The sequence below is a fragment of a genome, unplaced genomic scaffold (assembly GCF_019419815.1).
Source record: "Pyrus x bretschneideri cultivar Hongxiangsu unplaced genomic scaffold, Pyrus_bretschneideri_v1 Contig12, whole genome shotgun sequence".
NCBI classification, from domain to species: Eukaryota; Viridiplantae; Streptophyta; class Magnoliopsida; order Rosales; family Rosaceae; genus Pyrus; species Pyrus x bretschneideri.
In genome coordinates, this window is record NW_025999413.1 from 8011576 (window position 1) to 8021313 (window position 9738).

Below are 9738 nucleotides of genomic sequence, written 5' to 3' on the forward strand. Positions count from 1 at the left end.
TACACCTTCTTCTTTTCTCTTCCTTCTTTTCCATCCTAGCCACACACGTGGCATCAGATTGGTGTTCCAACAAAATCTAAAGCCTTCCAGATTTATGGTCAAATGACCATTTTGCCCTCAACTTTGTTCGTTTATAAATTCTTCGTTATAACTCCAAATTACGTTCCATTTGCGTCTGCGCATTCGTAGCAATGATTACTACGACTATACGCCAAGAAAAGTGGATCTTACATGACATGACAAGGCGGTCAACAAAAGTTAACGTATTTACCTCAAATGGCATTTTTGTAAATTCACATTTTAAAATTATAAAAACTATAATTTTTGGAGATGGGTTGTTACAAAATATGTCACCACATGATCTTGGGATTTGATATGTTGAACTATTTATTAACAGTAAACTTACAATACAGACGTTGAAAACTATCAAATGTAAAAATTAACGAGTAGAATACAAAATGGCCCCCTAAATTAAAATTGATCAATAAAACGCCCTAATGAAGAGTAAGTGACACACCCCGACCGAGATCAGGGCATGCTGGCCGTCACGTGGAAGTGACATAGCCATGTGCACAGTGCGGAAGCTAAAAACAGTAATATAAAAGTACGAATAATTTAAAACTAGCAATTATAAAGTGATAAGTATGTGCTAGTAGAAGTAATACGCTTAGTTCAGAGCTTTAAACCTACAGCAGTCCAAAAGAAACTTTACAACCATAGTACACCCGAAGGTGACCCTACATAGGTGAATGTTTGTCAGAATGCCGGGACGTCCTCCGGGAACACCACCAAACCCGCTAAGCTACTAGAACCTGGAGGGGCGCAAAAACAAAAGCGTGAGTGGGCAAAACAAATCTTTTCGAAAACCATTTCATAAAACATAATATAACCCCTCGCCGTAAAACCTGTATACTTCCCAGAAAATAAACATATATATACGTAGGTATAAATATGCCAAGTATACTCAAGGATATGCCAACCTGCTCAAATGTATGCCGTCATGCTCAACGCCTCATAATAATATGCGAGTGCTCAGTTATGTATATCACATCAATAGCATAAATAAACTGGCAGCCGGAGTCCCCTAAGTGACCTGTACGGCTGAATCTAGAGCTCAAATCACATCTCGATCCCTAAACCTGCCCACGAGTCGGAACCACCTATAGTGGTCTATACGACAAGCCTGGGTGTAATACATATAAACGCTCTAGTGCTACGATCACGTGAAGGCTGTGCGAATAATCGCAGGTCACCTACGAGTCGGAACCACCTATGGTGGTCTGTACGATAAGGCTGTGCACCTAACTTGGATTCAAGCTGAGCGTGTGGTGCGGGAGGTGAACAACACGTGAAAGACTGTGCCCTACTCTGGGCGGGAGCACTAACACCGGGGGTGCAGGTTATGAGCTCTCTAAGCACTTCGAATCACTATTTTATGCAAATGTAAAACAACGCTTACCTGGCACTTACCTAAGCCACCACAGCACCAACATATGTGTAAATGACGTAAGAATAAATATATAAACCAACTTATATGCCACTAGTCGTGCATAATCATCAATCATATAAAATTAATAGCGTAAAACGAGACATTTATACTAAATTCTGGGAAATAACATGTATATAGGTATATACGGAAAACAAAAGCCCACTCACTGGTATGTAGAAGGGTCGTAGCCCCCTGCCTCGAATGTGCACGCTCGTCCTCGGGATACGTGTCACCTATATGTGAGTTAACTATAAAAACGTTAACTTTAGAGCACATAATCGTCCATTCAAAATAACTTCTCATACATTGCTCAAAATGGACAAATGAATATACCAACGTGACCTACACAACCTCACGATCACACCCATATTTTTAAAATAATTTTTGGACAAGCCACGCGCCCCCACGCGCCTGATTACGCACGGACCCACGCGCCCCCACGCGCGGTCATGTGTCACGCATACTGACGGCGTCAACTGACGCCGTCAGGAATATTCCGTTGGACTGACGGAATATTCCCTAACTGACGCCGTTAATCCGTTAGGAATATTCCGTTAAAACTTAACGGAATATTCCCCTTCCTTTTCCGGCGAGCCACCGCCGCTGGCGCCGTCGCCGTTGCCGGAAAACTGCAAAATTTTCAAACTTTGTTTTCTCACTCGTTTTTCAACCATTTTTCACGTTCTTTATACCAAAATGAAGCTTAGGACTAGTAGATTCACGTTAGACTAGTTTTAAGGCCTAAAAAAAATCAAAGAATCTCACCTGCAACAACGATCCAAGTTCGGCCAACTTTGAACCAAGCTTTCCCGACGTCCAAATTTACCCAACGAAGCACTCCCAAGCTCCTTGGGACCTCACTAACACATCTACAAGCTTAGAATGTCCAAAAACATGCTAGATTAGGTTTGCATGAATAGTGTTCAAAACGGATTACTTCGAATCGACGTGAAACTGGTGGTTTCCTTACCTGGAAATGGCACCACTGGACTCCTCTCAGCTCCACAAGTTCAATGGTAGTCTTGGATCCTTAGATCTGTGACGTTTTAGGGTGGTGTGTGTGTGTGTCCGTACGTTTGTTTGAGGAAGAAGAAGGATAATGGACTCGGGGGAAAAAGAAAGAGAGAGAGAGAGAGAGAAAGTCAGAGGGAGAGAGAGAGGAAGCAAATGTGGATGTGTGTGTGTGGCCCAGCACATGTCCACACCACACAAAACACCAAAACGTAATAGGACAATTTAGGGGTAAAACGGTAATTTACTTATACGGTTCGATACTTCCGGCACGGGATGTCACAGTAAGAATAACCACTATCCACCAAGGCTTTCTTGCTTTTTTCACTTCACTATAATCCTTACATCACCATCAAGCTCCATCATTTTCCTTATCCCTCACCATTTGCCTTATCCTTTTTTCTAGATCTTCTGCACTTACCACCATGTCGATGTCCTTATAATCTATCCCAATCTCCACTGCCAATCCAATTCCTTCACCAATTGAAAGGGATTCAGGTTTTGCCCTGCGTGCCTTGGTCACGTGGCAATCGATAATCCATTCCATAAACTTTCCAATCAGGAATTCCACCCGTAATGCGATTAAACCCTCTGATCACCAGATGGGTCATAATGGCTGTCTGCGGGGCCCAACATATCACCTTTCCAACTAAAGTCGTCCGATCAAGAAACACTTCAAGCAAGACTGCATTTAGATACTTGTAGTCTCTTAGCACAGTTCTCTTGCCTTTGGGAGAGGGTCAGTGTAGGGACCACAGAAATTGTTGTTCGCTGTGCTCTAGCGCAAACGCTATCTCTTTCACTTTGGCCTCACCAAAACTTCCCATGCTTCTAAAACATAGGAACACCACTTAAAAAGGAGGTTGATCATCAAGCCATCTTAAGATATCTGAGCCCTTATCTTCATCAGTACTTTTGAGGTTCAATTAGGGTCCTAGTGGATACACATGTGGGATTTTATCATCAGAATCAAGATAATTAAGAACATGCAATTCCAACTCCAAAAATTTATTTACTAAAATACCCTTGGTTTTTCTATACTTGGTGGCAGAGTTGAGGTTTGATTCGGTGTTCTCCTTGACCACAAATGTACTGGGCAAGAATGCGGTAGGGTAAGGGTTGATAAAACTCGGGACAACCAACTCAACGCGTGAGCGTGTCAACTCAATTATATCTCTGTCGTTCTCGTCATGAAGCAATTGAAAATAGAACAAAAATGTGAGAATCAAAGCGTTGGAGTTGATGAACATGTAGGAGAGAGCCTTAAATTCGCCAACCATGTTAATTAGGCTTGTGCAAAACATGTCGAGGACGAACCCGGCAAGCCAATCAAAGATATCAAGCTTTTCTATGGCCATATCCAGACCCACACGAGTATAATTGCTCTTACCGTTGGATAAGGGTGAATCGCATGGGCTTCTAGCTTCAAGATCATGTTTACCATAATACACTTGTTTGGACCTCGAATTGAACAGTTGGGGACCCATCTAAAGCCCAACATCTCACTTAACTCATGAATTTGATATTAGGTATTTATTTTTAACAAGATAGAACGATGAACGACTTTCTTACTTTTGACCTGGTAGAAACGGGCGATAAGACTACTCTCTTTCATATGAATAAAGATTACTCAGCTGCGTTTTGAAAGGAAAAGTGTTTTTCACTAGAAAAATATGTAATCCAAAAGGATCAAAGCTCAGGTATTCAAGTGGAAGCTCATCTTGTAACAAACATCACATTAACCACTTGGATGAAAGGGAATGAGCCGAGTTAGGCTTAGTTCTGAATGAAGAAGGGTTCTATAAAAGGCAACAGAAGAATTAGAGAAAGTGAAACTCTACTCAACACAAAAGACTTCTAAAAAGCTCTGCAACCTACTTTTTTATTATTCCTTTTGTAGTTCAAATATTCCCTTGTATTTAAAGTTCTACTACTTACCTTTGTAGTATCACTACAAGAAAACATGGCTTAAGTGGTGACAGACATTCGTCACATTTGATTATATGTGACGAAAATCCAGCGTTACTATATGTGTCACTTATATAGCGTCAACTATAGTTTAGTGACGAATTTTTTCATTCATCACATATTTTTAGTATTAATGACGCCTCATTCGTCACTTAATAACTTTACGCATGACGAAATAAGCATCACAAAACACAAAAGTTAGTGACCTATAAGTTTGTCACATAACAAATGTATTATGGAGCCAAAAATAATCAAGAGGCGACACGTGGATTTTTGGGCAAAAATGACAAAATTACCCTTGAGGAGCACCGGAATTCCTACGCGTAAGCAGTGGTCAAACATCCCACAATCAAGTCAAAAGTGCCCAAAATAGGTAACAAATTCAAAGTTATTTCATCCATCCTCATCCTATATTTTCCACAAGGTAATTATTTCATAACCTTCAAAACATTCCATATAAATTGAGTTAATTGGCTAATTAATGGATTTATTCCTAATTAATCCATTAATTACCAATTAAATCACCTATTTCACACAAAAATACCCCAAAGGTCCGGCCACCTTTTCTCAAGAAGGGGACCGGCCATGCTCTATATATTGAAGCCATTTTCTTTTAAAACTCAAGTTCATACTTTTGCAAAACTCCAAAAACTCTCTAAACACTTTTCTCTCTAAATTCTAACTTTGGCATATGAGGTTCTTCGGCCAAAGCGCCCTCCCCCCTGCCCCCCCCCCCCCATTCATCATGGACACGTGAGGCTCTTGACCTTGACCCTAAGGTGTTAATTGTTTTGTAGGTGCAATTTGGCCCAAGAAGAAGGATGCAAAAATTTGCATCCACATTTGTAAGTGAGGAATTTATCATCACACAATCTGATCGTAGAATGCTATGGCTGAGGATAAGTGAGATTGAAAGTGTCACATATTCATTTGGCATGTGGCGCAATTTGTGTCACATATGTCAAATTCATATACCTATTGGGAACAATTCGTACCCTGCTTCGTTATCTAGAATTAGCATTCATAACAAATATGAGGTAATACTTTGGTTAATCACACTTCATTGATCAATAAGTTAGGTAACATCCATTACATACACCAAATGTATATCCCAAAAGCTAACATAAGTATCCTAACACCTCTAGACATATTGAGATGCTAACAAGATTCTAAGCCGCTGAGTCGGTAATAAAACAGGTATACCATGTGCATGTTTGAAACCAACAACAAAATACATAAGTCATCAACCATATCATGGTCTTCAATTAAGCACAAGTATCATTGTCATTTGAAAGATCACCATCACCACCTCAGGTGCTTCTTGAATACTTTCTCCTTTAATTCCATCTGTCTTTTTCTTCATCTTATCCTTACATAATAAAGGAGAAGAAAACATCGGTGTATGTTTGTCTAGACAGTAGCAGGTGCATTAAGAATTTGAATAATATTAACAAAAGAGAAGAAAATAAGAATTGAATAAATAGTTATAGTAAGAAGAATGAAACGTAACAGACGAGCCTATCTAAATTACATAATGAGTTTTATATGTGCTTTAATTTCATTACCTTGTGAGCCTTCCTTGCATGTTGGATGAAATGGTTTTGCCCCCTTGTGGTAATACTTTAATTTGTTTCTTATGATTATTTGCATTTTTCTTGAAAACATCCTAGATTTCATTGATCAATAAGTTATGGGATTTAGCAACTTATGACTTAAGTCTTAGGCTTGTCGAACAAAATGCGTAAGGGGTTCAGTACAGCAAATTAAATTTTGAATGATTATTTGTAAAGTGGGAAAACAAGTTTGGATGTGAAAAGGCAGCTTGCTGGAAACCACTTGTTGTCTATTTTCTTGGGGCTATGTGGCTATTTTAAAATTGATGGTCCAGAAACTGACCAAAATTCCTCCGGTCCTCATCTCACCACCCATGCTAAATGACTGGGAAAGTTTATTTTAGTTTAGTCAGTTTTCTTGGATTTAAGGACACAAAACATGATTGAAGCATTAAGGTGGAAGCTATTCCGTCTAAGCAAAATGTCCACATTTATAGATCTACCTCAATATTAAGGACAAATAATCTAATCAGGTAGTACATGTGAATCTTTTTGCGAACATTCTGTCATATAGAAATTATGGAGATATAATCATGTCTGGATTTTTGAAATTGCAGTTTCCCAAAAATCAAAGTTCAAAGTAATTAAAATTCAAAAATGGATTAATCATCCTTAAACCTAGGCAACCAAGAAAAAAAATTACAAACCTAACTAAGATTCTCGATTTCATTACCTAAAATAACTCAAAATTACAGTGATAGAACAAATTTAAGAAAAACACCATAAAGTTGAGACTAAACAAAAAGCTAAAGGGAAAAGGATAAGATCTAGAGAAAGTATTGGGGATTTTAGAGCTTGAATGCTAGGGCACTTCGATAGTAATGGAAAGTAGACAGGCAAGTTACTGAGGGAGGGAGACGAATGAGAGGTTGTGGTCGCCGTCATTGGCAACCACCAAGTGGCTGGTCATTGGAGTGAAGGCAAGGGAGTAGAACGAAGGCGTGCTAAAGTGAGATGGGTTAGAACAAAATGAAATAGGTTTTACAATTTGGGGGTTTTGATAATTACTTTCAATATTTTCTAATTTTTTTAATATAATGTTATATGTGAGGAATTGTTAGGTGGCCTTCTCTTTTGTTACATGATGAATGTTAAATTTCGTCACATATTAACATTGCATTGGGTGGTAAACTTTCCCGTTCACTTATTTGGGACGAATCTAAAAGTATAAGTGATGCAAAATATTTTGGTGTCCTATGAAAATCTTAATGTGACGAATTTCAAAAAAGTGTCACCTGTTTGACCCAAATGTGATGAATTTGCACACGCCACAAAAAATTCCATCACCTATTCCATGTTTTCTTGTAGTGTATTGGTTTCCTGTAGTAAAGCCTCTTACCAGAACATTGCCCGTTCTTGCAAAAACACGCCTGACAAGCATTTAACTTTCCCAAGTGGGTTTAAACTTTGGCCGATTGCTTGTATTTACTATTTGCTTTCAAGTTATTGTCATTTAATGTTATTTCCTACTTCTGTTACTAGCATTTCTTAAGTATTTGCGAGTAGATTTCTTCCAATTTTCACTTTATTTCACTTTACTTTGCTTTCTATCTTTCCTTTTCTCGTAAGGACTGCAACTGGTTTGAATCATCCCTGATCAGTGTGTGGTCATTGTTTTGGCATTTAACATAAGAGAAATATAAAGTTTGTGTCTTCAAGGAATAAAAAAGAACCTAAGTATGGATTTAACCTCTCCATAAGAACAATGTTTTGATAAGAATGCTGGTTACTTGTGGCGGAATCAAACAATATGTTGATCTTGGCTAGCAATGGCATGCTTAAAAACAACTATCTTTGTAAGAGCCTACTAGAGGCTTGACTATGGCACCTTCAAACTAACTAGAGTTCATCACTCATGCAGTGGAGAGTTGTGTGCAGATCTCGAGTCCAACAACCCTTGGTTTCTCTAAACTTAGTTCCAAAGTCGAGGAAGATAGTGATGCCTTCCATGTTCAAAAGCAGACCACATAACACTTTAGTGGGCATAAAGTTAACAAAAGTCGGGATGACCAACTCAGTACTTGAGTCAATCAATTCAGAAACTTCTTTGTTATGTTCGTTGCAAAGCGACGTGAGGTGGAACAAAAACCCTAGCATGCAGCAGTGGATGTGTAGAAGAAAAAAGAAAGAACTCCAAACCCGTCCTCCATGTCAATCACAGAGGTACAAAACATGTCAATGACGAAACCGGCAAGAACCCTAAGGTTTTGACTCGAACTGAGCTGACTCAATGAATAGTTCGTGACAACTTATTTGCAGTGAATTTTTGTGATTCTCAACAAATATGCTGGCAAAAAAGGTGAAAAGGTCTTGTGTGTCGACTAGGGTTTCAGGGAGGTTGATGAGGCGCAAGTTTGAATGGGAGCTTTATATGATGAGGAAAGACTTTTCATTGTGCCTAGAACAGATGTACATATGTCATATGTCGTTATACAAGTAGAGGGACACTTCAGAAAGAGACTTCCCTCCACAAGTCTAATAACATATGACGTATTGCCTCATGTTCTTGGCACATTTATAAATCTCTCCCCAATGAGGATTGTGATGAAGAGTTGACCACCTTGAGCGACAAGTTGTTTTGCAATCTCAACTGTTGATATGATGTGGCCAATGCCTAGGGCTAGAGTGAACACTAGCTTTGCTGGTTTCTTCATTTGGATTTAGAGTTGAAGAAGTCTTTTACAGAAATGCAAAGTTCAACAGAAAATCATACACACACACACACACACACACACACACACACACACACACACACACACACACAGACACACACACACACACTATGTAAATTGCATTTTAGTGCACTATATTTTAAATAACAGCAGGACCTACTACTATATTAGTGAGTTTTCTAATATCAGTACATTGGGTATATAATATAATAGAATAATTTTTGTCTACTCCAAGATGAGGAGGGATTCCTCTTCAAAAATTTTTGTGGACGATTCACAAAATTTCGTGCTAATAGTCGAAACCATCAATGATATAATTATTATGGAAAGATCATCTTTATAAAAAAATTTAAAGCAATGGTTGTTAAGTCAAATAACTGCAACAAATAGATAAAACAGTTCTTAATACTTTTAACAATTATGACTATATATTTTTATACATTTTGATGATATAACGATTTCATGTGGTGATCTTTACACAACGACATATAATATAAACAAATATGACCATAAACACAAATATTTGTGAATCCGTAACAACACTTTTTTAGGAAGATATCCTTCTCATCGTTTCAGTAGTAAAGTATTATTCTAAGCATATATATCAAGTGCATGGCTGGTGGTATGGGGGTGGTGTATTAATTCTTGATTTTTTCATGTGGAGGTGATGATGTCATGCCTTTGCTGTCATTTGCTAATTTTTAAAACCCTAGCTAGTCCATGCTGTTGTCTGCAGTTAAGATTTTGGAGTTAATAACCAATAGAAATGAAGAAGAAAAGTCACCCAAATTTATATCGTAAGTGTTAAAGAAATCAACCCCATCTCATTGAAAGATCTACACAAATCTAGAATAAAGAATTCTAAAACATTCACTAAAGTTGGTTAGTTAGATTATCCAAGTTAAAGTAGTCCTTTGTAGAAAGGACTAGAATGTTGTTTCTTAAGTTGGTGGAAGAGTCTAGAAAAATGGTGAGGTTTCCACCA

The 9738-nt window shown here is 38.2% G+C and overlaps 1 pseudogene; it reads right to left on the minus strand.

The window, feature by feature from the left end:
• Positions 1 to 471: 471 nt before the first annotated feature.
• Positions 472 to 3987, minus strand: LOC125474555 (annotated as a pseudogene).
• Between the last annotated feature and the right edge of the window lie 5751 nt (positions 3988 to 9738).